Genomic DNA, 14,513 nt, shown 5'->3' with positions numbered 1-14,513 from the left:
GTGAACACAATGTGTTGGTTCAACAATAAACCAATATAACCATAGTGCCAAATCACCAATGTAGACCTCCAAGAGGATAAGTGTTGACATGAATGAAAAAACCAATGCAACACATGACAAAGTCATCCATAATACCAACAACCTCCCCCTTTGGCATTGATGGCAACACTAGATGGAAAAATGTCTAAGTGCCAAAAACAGAATGCCAAAAATCAATAAACCAACAATCTCCCAAAATAGATCAATACAAAGTTTTGTGCCAAAACAGAAACCAAAACCAAAAATACATCTCTCCCCAAAGTACAAAGTTTTTCCATAGATATCTCTCCCCCTTTGACATAAAATGCCAAAGCAATTAAGAGTCAAAGATCTTAACATACAACCAATTACTCCCCCTGAGAAGTATCTCTCCTTCATCAAAGTCGGAAAAAGATATTTATGTTAGTTCTTGTTGGTTTGATGCCCATCTTCAACATCTAAGTCTCTGTCGATGGGCAAATTACCCCAAGTTGCTCTCTGAGATATTCAAATGTTTCCTTAGGCAAAAACTTTGTAAAGATATTTACAATTTTCTCTTTAGTATTCACATACACCAATATCACTTCATTTGCTTCAACATTCTCTTTCATAAAATTGTACTTAATAGAAACATGCTTTGTCTTAGAGTGAAATACTGGATTCTTTGATATATCAATTGTTGTTGAATTATCACAATAAATAATTATCGGTTCTTTACAATTACCTTTATATCCTTCAATATTTGCTTGATCCATAATACCCCAGTACAATTAGTTGCTGCTACAACATATTCTAATTCTGTTGTAAATAATGATGTTCAAATCTGATTCTTTCTTATCCATGAAATCAATATTCTGCCAAGAAAGAATGCACCGCCAGTGGTACTCTTTCTGTCATCTACATCTCCTGCCCAATTTGCATCTGTATATGCACATAAATCAAAATTTTCATCCTTATGATATGATAAACCAAGATTTGTTGTGCCTTGTAGGTATTGGAAAATCCTTTTTACTTGTTGATTCATGATTTTCTTTAGGATTGCTTTGAAATTTTGAAACAATACATACTGCATTCATTATATCAGGTCTGGTTTGTGTTAAATACAGTAATTTTCCAATCATAGATTTGTACCTTGTCAGATTAATAGGAGTTGAATCATCCTTCAATGTCAATTTATCAGTTGTAGTCATAGGAGTACTTACCAGTTTGGAGTTTTCCATACCAAATTTCTTCAAAAGTTCCTTCAAGTACTTTGTTTGACATATGAATATACCTTTATCTGTTTGTGAAATCTACAAACCTAGAAATAATTTTATCTCTCCAATCATAGATATTTCAAATTCTTCCTACATCTTATTAGCAAAGTCTTTACATAATCCATCTTCACCTCTAAAAATAATATCATCCACAAATACTTCAATAACCAAAATATCATCATTGGTAACTTTGTAATACAAATTGTTGTCAACATTACGTTTTGTGTAACCAAGCTTCAAAAGATATTTATCCAATTTAGCATACCAGGATCGGGGAGCTTGCTTTATTAATCCATATAAAGCTTTCCTTAACCTGCAAACCATATCCTTATTATCTGTCAAAGAAAATCCATCAAGTTGTTCAATGTTAACTTCCTCTTCAAGATCTCCATTCAAAAATGCACATTTTACATCCATCTGATAAACTTTATAGTTCTTGTGAGCTGCAAATGCAAGAAATAGTCTAACCACCTCAATTCTAGCTACCAGTGCAAAGGTTTCATTATTATCAATTCCTTCATTTTGTGAATAACCTTTACAAACTAATCTTGCTTTGTTTCTGATTACTTCACCATCCTCGTTAAGTTTATTTCTATATAACCATTTAGTTCAAATTACATTTTTGTCTTTAGGTCGGGGAACTAGTGTCCAAGTATAATTCTTTTCAATTTGTTCTAATTCTTCTTCCATTTCATTTATCCAATGTTCATCTTGACATGCTTCATGTTACCACGTCGTTTATCCTTCATAACAGGAGTAAATCACCCTATTAAATTTTATTTGAAATCCTCACTTTTCTTGGGATTCCTCAGTCCAAAACCTTATTCAGCTTATAAATTGTCTTTAAATTGGAAATTCCAAGTTTTAATGATCAGTTTTGTACCCCGTGAACTCATTGAACCATTTTGAAGTAGGTTCATGAGGTTCATTTAGGTTCCGCAGGTTCATAGGTATCTAGGAGGTTTTCATACTAACATTTGCTCAAAGTGTTTTTTGCAGCGGTTCTTTTACGGGTCATGTTCGACGATATGTTATATTATCTCTCTCCAGGTGGTGAACTCCTTGAACCTAGTGCAAAGGGTTTGGGGGTGTTCAACATGTTCAATTTGGTTCAAAAGGTCAACAACACTTAACATAGTCAATCCTTTCAGAAGAGAAGTTTCCTAGGCGCGGTGTACATCCTGAACTATTTGAACCCCAGTGAAGTCTGTTCAGTTTGTTCATGCATGTTCAATCAGGTGGGTCCCATGGGCTAAAGGATATGATGGTATACTTATTGTCAAATATGAGGAAGGTCAAACCATATCTTGGGTGACATTGACTGTTTAAGTTTTCGAGGCAAGTAATCATTTTGGGAACTGACGATTACTTCAAAAATGTTGCCATGCATTCAATGTGTGCGTGCGATGTCCAATCCACAAGCTCAACACATTCAAACTGATGATTGGAATTAATGCACTTAATAACTACGTATCATTGTTCTTTCTATAAGGTATGAAGGAATTAATCCTCTGAAAATCTATTCTTCATTGTTGCGGAGTCCTTTTTCTTGGATAGAAGGTTTGTTTGCTGGTAATCGCCAAATTGCTCTCAACTGTGAAGGTGAGTTTGTTTTCTGCCCTCTCAAGTGATTTTTACCTGCATTTCTTCTCTCATAGTAGAATTTGCTGAGAAAATAAGGCTGGTCATTTACGAGTTATGAAGTCCACATTACACCTTGTTGGGAACATTTTTAGTCTTGCATGTACAGAGCCTATAGTCAGTGACACAGACTTAAAGGGGGAAAATATTGAAGCTTTAAAAGAAAGGTTGTTCAAGGGGATCGATGGTTCTTTTGGTTTGGAAATTCTAAGTAGTGGCCTTATAGAGGTGACAACCTTTCCTCTAGCTATCCCTTGCCCCGAATTGGTTAGAGAATGTATTGCTAGGTATGATCCAATTGCTGAGACTATCAGGAGAGATAATGGCGAAACCCTCCTTGCCATTAATCGTGAGGTAATTTCCTCTATTTTCAGACTCCCCAACTACCAGTTTTCAAACTTTTCTCCCCCCCAATCCATCATGGAGTTCAACTCTAATAGGGTCGGGCACCGGAATAATGTAGCAAAATATTGGTTGAAGGTTCCCCAAAGGGGTGGTTCAAGATTTCCTAAGAATCCCAACAAGAACCATATTCTTCCTCACATTCACGATGTCATGTTACTATTGCACCAAGTCAGAGGCTTGGTGGAAGCCTATAGTTTAGACGAATGGATTTATTTCTATGTGCAGCTCGTATTAGAAGGAAAGCAATACCTCGATTGGGCAAAGTTGATTGTTGGTTCCATGAGGGAGCAACTAAGTATGGCCAAACAGTTTAAACAGAATTTCTACATGTCCTCATACCTGATATATTGTCTAGCCTGTGTTAAGGAGATAGTGGAGATACCTAGGTAGCTCACTGAAGGAGAAGGGGAGGTCTCTGTATATGATTTTTATCCAATGTTACAAAAATATAATGCCTTGCAAGACTTCAGGAGGGTACATAATGCCTTCCTGGGAGATTTGTGCTACGAACTAAAGAACATGAAAGAAAAGAGGATACCTGAGGATGCACAGGCATTGGTGAAGAGATTTGGTAGCTTCTTTATCTAGTTCCCTTGCTTTTTCTACATAAGAGTAGGTGGTTTTGAAGAAGATCCCTTTAATCTTCCTCGTTTTTGTTTAGATTTCTTTGTCTGAGGAGAGATTTGTAGGCAACTGGCTAATGTGATTAAGAAGGCACAACCTAGGGATAGATGGGAGGATCACTTCCCTATTTAGTTGGGGACTTTATCCTATAGTTTGATGTCAGACGCTTTGAGCATTGGGGTAGATTTGAAAAAACTTTAATTTCTCATTGTATCATGAAAGAAAAGGTTTTGATAATAAGGGTTTCTCTTGAAGTCTTGGTCTAATGCTGTATCTCCCAATCCCACAATTAGAAGACTTCTGGGAAGACTACAATGATGAACTCAAGGTTTTCAAAAGGGAAAACATGAGAATGGTGTTGGAACAAGTTATTTCGCTGCAGGTAAAACTTGACATAAATGGGCTTGAGGAAGACTATCTAGAGCTGTTTGAACCTAGATACTTAGCTCAAGCTGAAACTGATGTGTCCTATATCAACTGGGATTTGGAAGAAGAAGACGATATTCAGCTAAAAATAAAAAGGGTGTTGGAGAGAACCTTAGAATGGGTTGGAAGGAAAAGAGCAATGAAATTAGGCACCAAGTCTAAATCCATGAGAAATAGTGAGGTTACTCTGCGTTCACCAAAGTCTTTTTCTAATCTTTCTTCTATGCCTATTCATGCAGGTAAGGATAAAAATTCATCTCATATTAAGCACAAGCCTAACCCGGCTCTGGACTTCCCTGCTCCTCGACATACCAGGTCATGAAGTGCCACACAGAAAAGAATGGACCAAACCAAAGAGGCTGAGGTGAAGGATAAAATTCTTGATGCTTAGATATTTGAAGTTGATGATCTTGACAGCAATATTGTTAATGCCATGGATTCCCATGCGGTTACCCTAGCAATGACGCCACCCTCTAAAGTTATTGGGGGAATGACCAGTTTGAGCGCAACTCCTAAGTGGTTAACCACTTCGGTAAATAAAAAGTGGAGTTTCATTCCCGTGACCATTCCAATTCAGGACATGGTGGTTAAATACACAGAGAAGGGCCCCAAGCCAAAAAGGTTCAAAACAACTGCTCGCCTAGATAGCGATGAAGGAACTGGAAAGTGGGTTGCCGAGATTGCCTCATACAAGCCCAAGGATGAAGATAATGAAGTCAGTATGGAGGATTTTGAGGTCACCAAGGTGGAGCTTGGAAACATGAGTAGAGATTCAGATAACCATTTCTTCCAGGTATCGGCTAAGAAAATGTTGACCAGGTCAAAAAAAGACGAACAAGAGAAGAGAGAGATACAGTGGCAGATAAACATTCTTGCCCAATTCATTGATAGTATTGGTTGCTTCAGAGCACTTCCCGTATCCCGAGCTACAAAGAACTTTGATCCTACCTCACCAGAAAATAAAAAGCTAATGAGTTAGGTTCAATGAGCTAAAAGAATTATGGAGGCTGTTGAGGGATGGATCGAAGGAGTAATTAAAGATAGAGAAAAATATATCACAAGCTCTCAGAAGTTATGTGATGAGATACAGATCCTTATTGCAAAAATTCAGAACTAGACTTCGCCATGGGAGAAAGAGGAACATAAATTGTAGAATGTTTTGCCTATGCTCACTAAGATAGAAGAATATGGAGTCACTAGATTCCTGACAGAGCATTCCATCAAGTTGATAAGCGATGAATGCCAACTCTTTGTATTGAAGAAGACCATAATGTGGTGGGTACTCACCTTCAAATCTATAATCTCTGATGCCAAGACTTCTGTGTATGAACTTCAGGACTTCCAATGCAGTCTAGTTAACGACAACAAAGTGGTTAATCCAGACCATGATTGGCAGTTGGGGATTTGTGGGCTAAATGCGCAAGATGCGATAAAGACTTTCAGGATATGCATGGAGAAGATCAAAGTGAAAGGAAATTTCACTCCAGAGGATATAACACAGGTCGCCTGGATCGAGTCCATGATATTTATCAGTAGTGATCAGTTCCCAAAGCATAACGAAAAGATGGTGAAGCACAGATGGAATAAGGAGGCTGCCAAGGTAAAACTCAATGCTAAGAAGAATCTGAACCAATCCATAATACAGGAACTTGCAACCATCCACGATGCCCAGAGAAGCGGAGGAGAAGATGGTGATGGAAAGGAAGCATGACGCGTTGATTCAAACTCTGTTTTTATGTATTTTTCATGTTTATACAAATGACTTCAAGACATCTATCCCAAATATACTTTGTTGGTTTTCATAACTGATTTGAGGAGGTCGAGTTTTCAGGGAGACCTCCTCTGTTCAAAAGACTATAAATTAAATTAAGATAGACATAATAGGGGTTAGATTTTGGTTAGAATTTTGTGAGTTTACTTAGTTTTTCTTGCTAGTTTTTAGAAGTTTTGTTTTGTCGAAGGAAGTCATCAAACTTTAGAAATCTGAAATTGAAAAGGGTTTATAAATGTATTGTTGTGTCTTTGTTACATGATATATATATATATACACACACAAAAAGATCGTGTTGTTTTGGGAGCAAGAGAAACCTTTGAGTTTTGAATCCATGTAGTGATATATCTTTGCATATATTGATCTAATCAAACAACAGTGATCACCTTTCCAGTGCAGAACATTATTATTATTCTGGGACTCCTTCCTATAGGTTTCAAAAGATATGTGCTTGAAAAGTGATTTTATTTCTCTCATTTGTTTCTATTTATGAACTATTGAACTGGTGGTTCAAACTTTGTTTCGATCATTTCCATTTCTTATGTTTAAGCATTTTGAAGAACAATTTTTCTCTGAAATATGTATAAATCATTAGCCTCTCATCTAAGAATGAAGTAGGTAGCCTTACGTGCTTTTAGGTTAAAAGCATACCAATTGAAATTAATTAGATTATTCCATGAATAACTAATGGAGGGAGCTGTACCTATCAAAAATTAAGAGGGAAGTAGTATATTTTACACTTACCCAACTATATAGTGAGCTATTGTCTTTTAAGGAAGGCGACAGAGTGTGAAATTCTTTAATTTAAAGGAAGGAAAAAATCCGTTCACTAACACTTCAATAACAGATGTTGGTTCAACTTGAGAAATTAAACATACCTCTTCATTTGTCAATCTTCCTCTAGTCATAACACCTTGATTTTTTTTTCCAATTATCTTATTCTCTGAATGATTCAATCTTACATACCTGGGTTTATTCTGATTTCCACTTACATGTTGTTGTTCTTCAGTCACATTTGAGTTTTATGATGATGCCGATGTGATTAGATCTTCACTCTGTACCAGTGCAATCTATGTCAGTTCATTTATAATAATTTCAACTGCCGGTTCTACAGATCTTGAATCTCCTCTAAAATGTTCATCTATCTACACATTAGTACTCAATGATTTTTTGTAATCTTTTATTATAACATCTATATGCCTTTCTTCTAGAAGAATAACCAAGAAATATTCCTTCATCACTTCTAGGATCAAATTTGCCAATATACTCATCTCTCCTAATATAACATTTTCATCCAAATATTCTAAAGTACTTAAGAGTAGGAATATGACCAAACCATAGTTCATAAGGGGTCTTACCAATTTCACTTTTGATGTGAACTTTGTTGAAAGTGTAAACCACTGTATTCACTGCTTCTCTCCAGTACACATGAGGTAGATTTTCTTCCAACATCAAGGTTCTTGCTGCATCCGGAATAGTTTTGTTCTTCCTTTCCACAGCTCCATTCTGCTGGGGTGTTCAGGGTGTTGATAGTTGTCTTTTGATTCCATTCACTTCACACAATGCATTGAACTCCCTAGATGTAAATTCTCCTCCTTGATTAAATCTCAAACATTTGATTTTCTTGCCGGTTTCATTCTCTACCATTGCCTTGTATATCTTGAATTTCCCAAAAGCTTATGATTTCTCCCTAAGAAAAGTAACCTAACACATTCTAGAATAATTATCAATTATTAGCATAAAATATCTATCTCCCTGAAGACTTCTTGTTCTTGCCAAACCACAAAAATCAGTATGATTTAAATCAAGAATATTATTGGATTTCTCATAAATGCTCTTAAATGTTGTTCTAACTTTCTTTCCCATTTGACATTCCTTACATACCGGATTATGAGGTTTCACAATCTTAGGTAAATCCCTTATTGCCTTAGTTGTACAGATCTTTACAATGCAATCAAAATTTGCATGACAGAGTCTCTTATGCCATAACCAACTTTCATCAATGTGTGCAATCAAACATGTCTTATCACTGGTATTCAAATGAAAGATATTACCTCTAGTTTGATTACCAGTTGCAATCTCCAATCCAGTTCTATTTATGATTTTGCATTTTCCATTCTTGAATTATAACAAATCCTTTCTCAACTAATTGACCAACACTCAAAAGATTATTCTTTAAACTTTCTACATAATAAACATTTTCAGTATTGTGCTTACCATCCAAAGATATAGTTACTCTTCCTTTGATTGAACAAGCTTTATCATATCCAAATCTTACTAGACCTTCATTACATTCCCAGAATGATAAGAATTTACTTTTATCACTAGTCATATGATGTGAGCATCCACTATCAATGATCCATTCATCCTTTTCTTCAATTTTTGCTGCCAGTGCCTGCTCTACTGGTTTGACAATAGGTACCGATTGATCTTCTTTTATTGCAACAAAAGCCCATCCAGTATCTGTTGGATCTTCATCTGAATCATCTGTAACACCTTCATCTGCATAGTAACATGACTTATCTATATTTTTCTTAAATCTATATCTCTGATATTCAGGGTTAGGCTTATATGTTCTTTTTGCTTCCTCCCTTAGTCTTGCATGTCTATCAGGACACCTAGACACCATATGACAAAATTTATTGTAATTGATACATATGAAAGGTGCTTTACCTTCATACTTACTTCCTAGTGGACCTTTAGGCATCTTTCTTGCAAATAATGCTTCAAGTTCTTCAAGTTCTTCATTTTCTCTTCTCATATCTTCAAGTTCTTTTGCATAAAGTGCTTTCCAATCAGTTTTGTCAAATGATGATGCTTTGAAAGCTATATCAGTTTTGACTGTAGCAACAAGACCAAACTCTTCAATCTCAAATGCAGAAAGTTTTCCAGCCAGATTATCTCTAGAAACTGATGTATTAGGCATTGTTATCAACTCATTAATAGTAGTCACTTTCATTTTGTAAGCCGGTGACAAAGCTCTTAAGACTTTAGAAAACAATTCATCTTCACTTAATGATCCTCCACAACATTGTATTCCTAAAACAATTTCATTAACTCTTTCCAAAAATGCATAAATTCTTTCGTCTTCTTCCATTTTTAAATTTTCATACCTGACTCGGTAACATTCAAGTTTTGTAATTTTGACAGTGGTATCTCCTTCATTCAATGTTTCCAGTTTATCCCAAATAGCTTTAGTAGTAGATCGGTCTGATAATCCCATGATTTGCTAATCTAATAATGCGCTCAGAAGTGCTTCTGTTGCTTTGCAATCATTCTCCAAGTCCTTAGCCAATGTCTATAGATGAGGTTGATTCAGAGTAGGACCAACATAGCCATTCTTAGTAACATCCCATATATCTCTTCCAATGCAGTTCAAATGTGTTTCCATTCTAATCTTCCATATACCATAGTTAGTTCCATCAAGTTTCAGACTATCCTTCCTGAAAATATTTGTTGCCATAGGATCTCCTCAAGTTGTTAGGCTTCTAGAAAAAGAGGACTAGGCTCTGATACCAATTTTTAGGAACCAGGAAGGACAACTGAGGGTGGGGGGGTGAATTAGTTCTGAACCAATTGTCAATAAATTCCAAATCAAATACAAATTTTTCAACTTGAAACTTAGTGTCGGTAAACCAAATTTAAATGTCGATAAGATATATTAATAGTTATAGTAGTACCGATATAACTTAATGCATGAAATAGAAGGAGAAACAACATGCATAACACATGACAGAAATATTTTGATGTGGAAACCCTATAAGTGGAAAAACCATGGTGGAAAACCTTACCCACAATTAGATGATACTACTGCAGATAGTAAGTGTATACAAATAGGGTCTGCACATGTAGAAAGGCCAACTTCCTAGAGCTCACTGCTCAATCACAAAATAGGAGTCACACTAACTACAATTGGATGGTTAAATCCAATAATAATATACTGCCTCAGAATAACATCTGTAATGTTGGATTTAGTGCCAGTTTAAGCTCTGAACATGAGTGTCAAAGACCTTCATAACCTTCCTTCAACCTTCAGATAATGTCTGTGTGATTCGCACAAGAATCTGCTTATTTTCACTCTTCAATATTCCCACACACTCATCATGATGATCTTCTATAAGATCTTACAATCATTTACACAAAACCTAAGACCTATACATGAGGTCAACTCACTAAAGATATTACACTAAAATTAATTACAAATAAGTCTTGATATGATACAATATGTCGGTTCAATACATTTACCACATTATCCAATTAATAAACCATTTCCAAGATGTGTCGTGCTGATCTAGAATAGATATCATGTATCGGTCCATAACCTAGACCTATCTATCAGTAAAGGCAAATTTGTCAACCCAATTAGACCAATAAGAAAAACACCAGATCCAAACATCCAATCCATGTCTTCGACGTAGCCAAATGATCTCCAGGTTATAACAAGTTATTATCACTGTCGGTGAACAATATATCCTACTGGTGAACATATACCAGTGACTGTGCATAAGCCACTAACCATGCTGGTGAACACAATGTGTCAGTTCAATAATAAAGCAATATAACCATAGTGCCAAATCAACAATGTAGACCTCCAAGAGGATAAGTGTTGACATCAATGACAAAACTAATGCAACACATGACGAAGTCATCCATAATACCAACAATTTCCTTCATAGATTTCCCTTAACTTTTCCCAGACTTCCTAAGCAATACTTAATGAAATAATATTTTTTATTTAGTTTTCGGTAAAGCACTAAAGATGACATACCTTTATTTTTCATTCTCTTCAGAAGCTTTAATCTCATCGAGAGTAGTAAGACCATTTTCTAGCAATACATACTTAGTATCTACTACTCTCCAAGTGTTGTAACCCTAGGAGATTAGGTAACCTCTCATCTTCACTTTCCAGAAGCCATAGTCGGATCCCTAAAAAATAGGAATAGTTAGTTTATGTGCCATCAGATCTACCTCAAGCGGTTAAGCTCTTTCCCAAGGAACAAAATCTCAGATACAAATTGTTGAATGCTTGGACAACTGAGAGGGGGGGGGTGAATCGGTTGTCCATTAATTTTTTTAACTTTTACACATCCAGAATAACCAACTTATTAATTATTTAATATAAATAGATTTAATCATGAAAGCACACACATACACACTGATAATGAATACCAAATATGATGTAGAAAACCCTAGAAGGGAAAAACCATGGATAATGTTATCTCTCAATATTATAACACTTGTTAGGGTGACACTAGTTAAGGTGATTTTTACAAAGGTGGCCCAGTGCCAGAATGCTCATTGTGAGAGGGCTCATTGCCCAGAAAGGCTCACTGTCGAAAGAGAAAGAAAGAAAAGAAAAACCACCACTAAGATACAACTACCACAAACAACAATGTTGAAACAACTTCCAAACCCCAACAATAGACTACACAACTTCACACAAGTTCTCACATCAATCATCAGTCGGATTTAGTTTCTCAATCTTGCATATCTTCCATTACATTATTAATTTTGATCATGCTTTAATTATACTATTCTCTTGACTACATAACCTTCCAAGTTAGCCAAACAAAATTTGAAATAGGTCTACACTAAGAATTCTTGTGGTGGGTGATGAGAGGAAAACTGTGTTAGAAACAATCAAGGAGGAAGACTGAGAGGGGGCGTGAATCAATCGTCACCGGATCTAGAAAATTAAACTTCAAAATAAGAACTGATAAACTGCAGCAATACTTAGATAACCAAATTAATTGCACAACACACAACACCAAGATTTTTGATGTGGAAAACTCGGTTAAGGGAAAAAACATGGTGGGAGCCTACCCACAGTAACAAGATACTCTATAGTAGTATGTGAAAATATTACAATAGGGAATGCACATGCATTCAGGCACACTTCCTAGAGCTCACTACTCAAAAGATATTTTCCTGAAAGGCTACAACCCTCAGGGAAGTCTCACTGACTTACAATATATTTCAAACTACAAACTAGAAGGAGTGAACTGTAATGATAGCATCTACAAATTCCTATTGACATTTTCATTTAAGAAGAATTGTCTACTCTACAACACCAAACTCACCTCAACACCTCACTGAATGATATATCCTTGTTCACACATTCATCTCTCTTTGATAATGCAAACATAATACCAACACACAAATTACATAAGCATCTCACCTATATATACAAATCATCAACCTTGATAACAAGGTCGACTAAACCCTCAACCCTCATCTTATAATTACAAAAATTACATTGCATGATACAAAGATCAACCACCAGACCAATATTATGATTTACATTACATAGCATGGACCTAATTCAAATTCCCAAATGATCACATCCATCGAAAATCCTGCTAAGACCAACCGCAACACGCTTCGCCATTAGAAATATCACATAACACCAAAATCATCACCGATTCATAAAAATCACCAAAACTTGCACAACGATCAATGTGGATCACCAAAACAAATAGGACATGACTAGGAAACACCAACAAACATATTAGAATCATCTGGAACAACTGCACCAACACCACTTTTTAAATCTTCATCGATCAACATCTAGAAGCTCAAGAGCACAACCAATTAGCAACTGTCATGAGGAAAGATAACTTGGAGAGAACCTAATCATGAACCATCTGAAATGAAGATTCACAAGATCATCCAAGATAATATCCCAAAGTCTCAACACAAGATCTGATCACATCGGAGGAAATACCGGATTCTGCAAAATAGTGATCAACAAAACCAAACTATAAAACTAGATCAAAAATCTTCCCAAACTCACTGGAATAGATCATGGGAATATGTTGACATCAGTGACAACACCATATCCTAGTACAAGCAATGATCAACTAAATCTAACAATATCCCCCAATAATCCAACAAACCCGAGAAATAGAAAAAAACAACAAATTGCAATGAAACACATAAGATTATGTTATTATTATCTAAAATCAAACTATCTGCAATTCATGGAATTTCAATCTAGAGGAATAAATCCTCATAGGCTGCAACACTTTACAGCTTATAGAGTTTTCTGAAAACCCTTACAAAATAATTTCCAACCCAAAAACTAACTCCCAAAAGCTCAACTCCAAAAACTATTACAAGTTTCCTCAAAATGAGTCCTAAATAGTCCACCATTTTGGAGCTGAAATCAAAATTTAGAAATTACCAATTGGCGGACAAATACCAAAACATGAAATTGGAAATATGAAAATACGGCCAATTTCAAAAATTGTCCAACTACCGGTAGCCATAACTTTTGATTCGAGAATCGGATTTACGAACTGTTTGAAGCGTCGGAAAACTCTCTAAGTGTCCCGCCATTTTTCAGGCCTGTTCAACACCGTTTAATGCCTCAAATCTGACTTGGAAGATTTTTTTTTCAGTTTTTCAAGAAACTGAAACTTGAATAACTTTTGAACCGTTAATTCTTTTGACCTGATTCTTTTTCCAATGTGTTTCTTTTTCCTTCCTTAATCTTCCTACAAATTTCGGGCTCCATCCGCCTTCAAATAAAAACCTGCTATTTTGGGCAGTCGGCTAGAAAAAGTAGCTTGTCAATTTTGAAAGTTGGAATCATTGATTCGTCCAAATGGGTATCCAGAAATACAAAAAACATTAAAAGAAAACTAAACAAAATGAAATATTTTTGGGTGATGCAAGATTTCACTTACACCACTGGATGCTCCAGTATCAGTGGGAAGGAATGAGAAGTGGACCACACCACAACACTCTTAATTGGTTAGATCAACACGTTAAACATCCATCATAGAAACTCATACGCTACATGAATGCAGTTACACCGTCTCCAATATTGGATTGGATCGGACCCAAAATAACACTTCTCAACTTAGCAAAATGAGAATGAAATTAAGATAATCATGAATTCAAGCAATCAACGCCATATCCATAAAATGGAGAAATTCAAATGTAATGCCCGCCAAAATACCCTAAAGAAACTAAAAAATAATATACAAATGGCGATAATTTTTTTCTTAATTAACATCTAATAACAACTAATGCAACAAATAACATCTCCATCTATTTACATTCATGAACCAATTAACCAAGATGAACATACATCATTGCTCATTTCATCAAATAACGCAACATCAATAATCTTTCTCTAGGGTACTTTAACCTCATTACTCAATTCATTCCACAATAGCATACTACAAACATGATAGGTATAATTCACCTTCATTAATGCATCATATTCTAAATCCTTAACCATGAGATATGCAACCTACAACATTACTTATTCCTCATGATATGCATAAGTTCCTTTCTACCAATGCATCTATGTGAATCATTCCTATTTACTAGATTCAATTAACATCTTCTAACATATTCACTTA

Source organism: Cryptomeria japonica, chromosome 6 (genome assembly GCF_030272615.1).
Source record: "Cryptomeria japonica chromosome 6, Sugi_1.0, whole genome shotgun sequence".
NCBI lineage: Eukaryota > Viridiplantae > Streptophyta > Pinopsida > Cupressales > Cupressaceae > Cryptomeria > Cryptomeria japonica.
The sequence above is the reverse complement of the archived record's forward strand: the minus strand, read 5'-3'. Positions refer to the sequence as shown.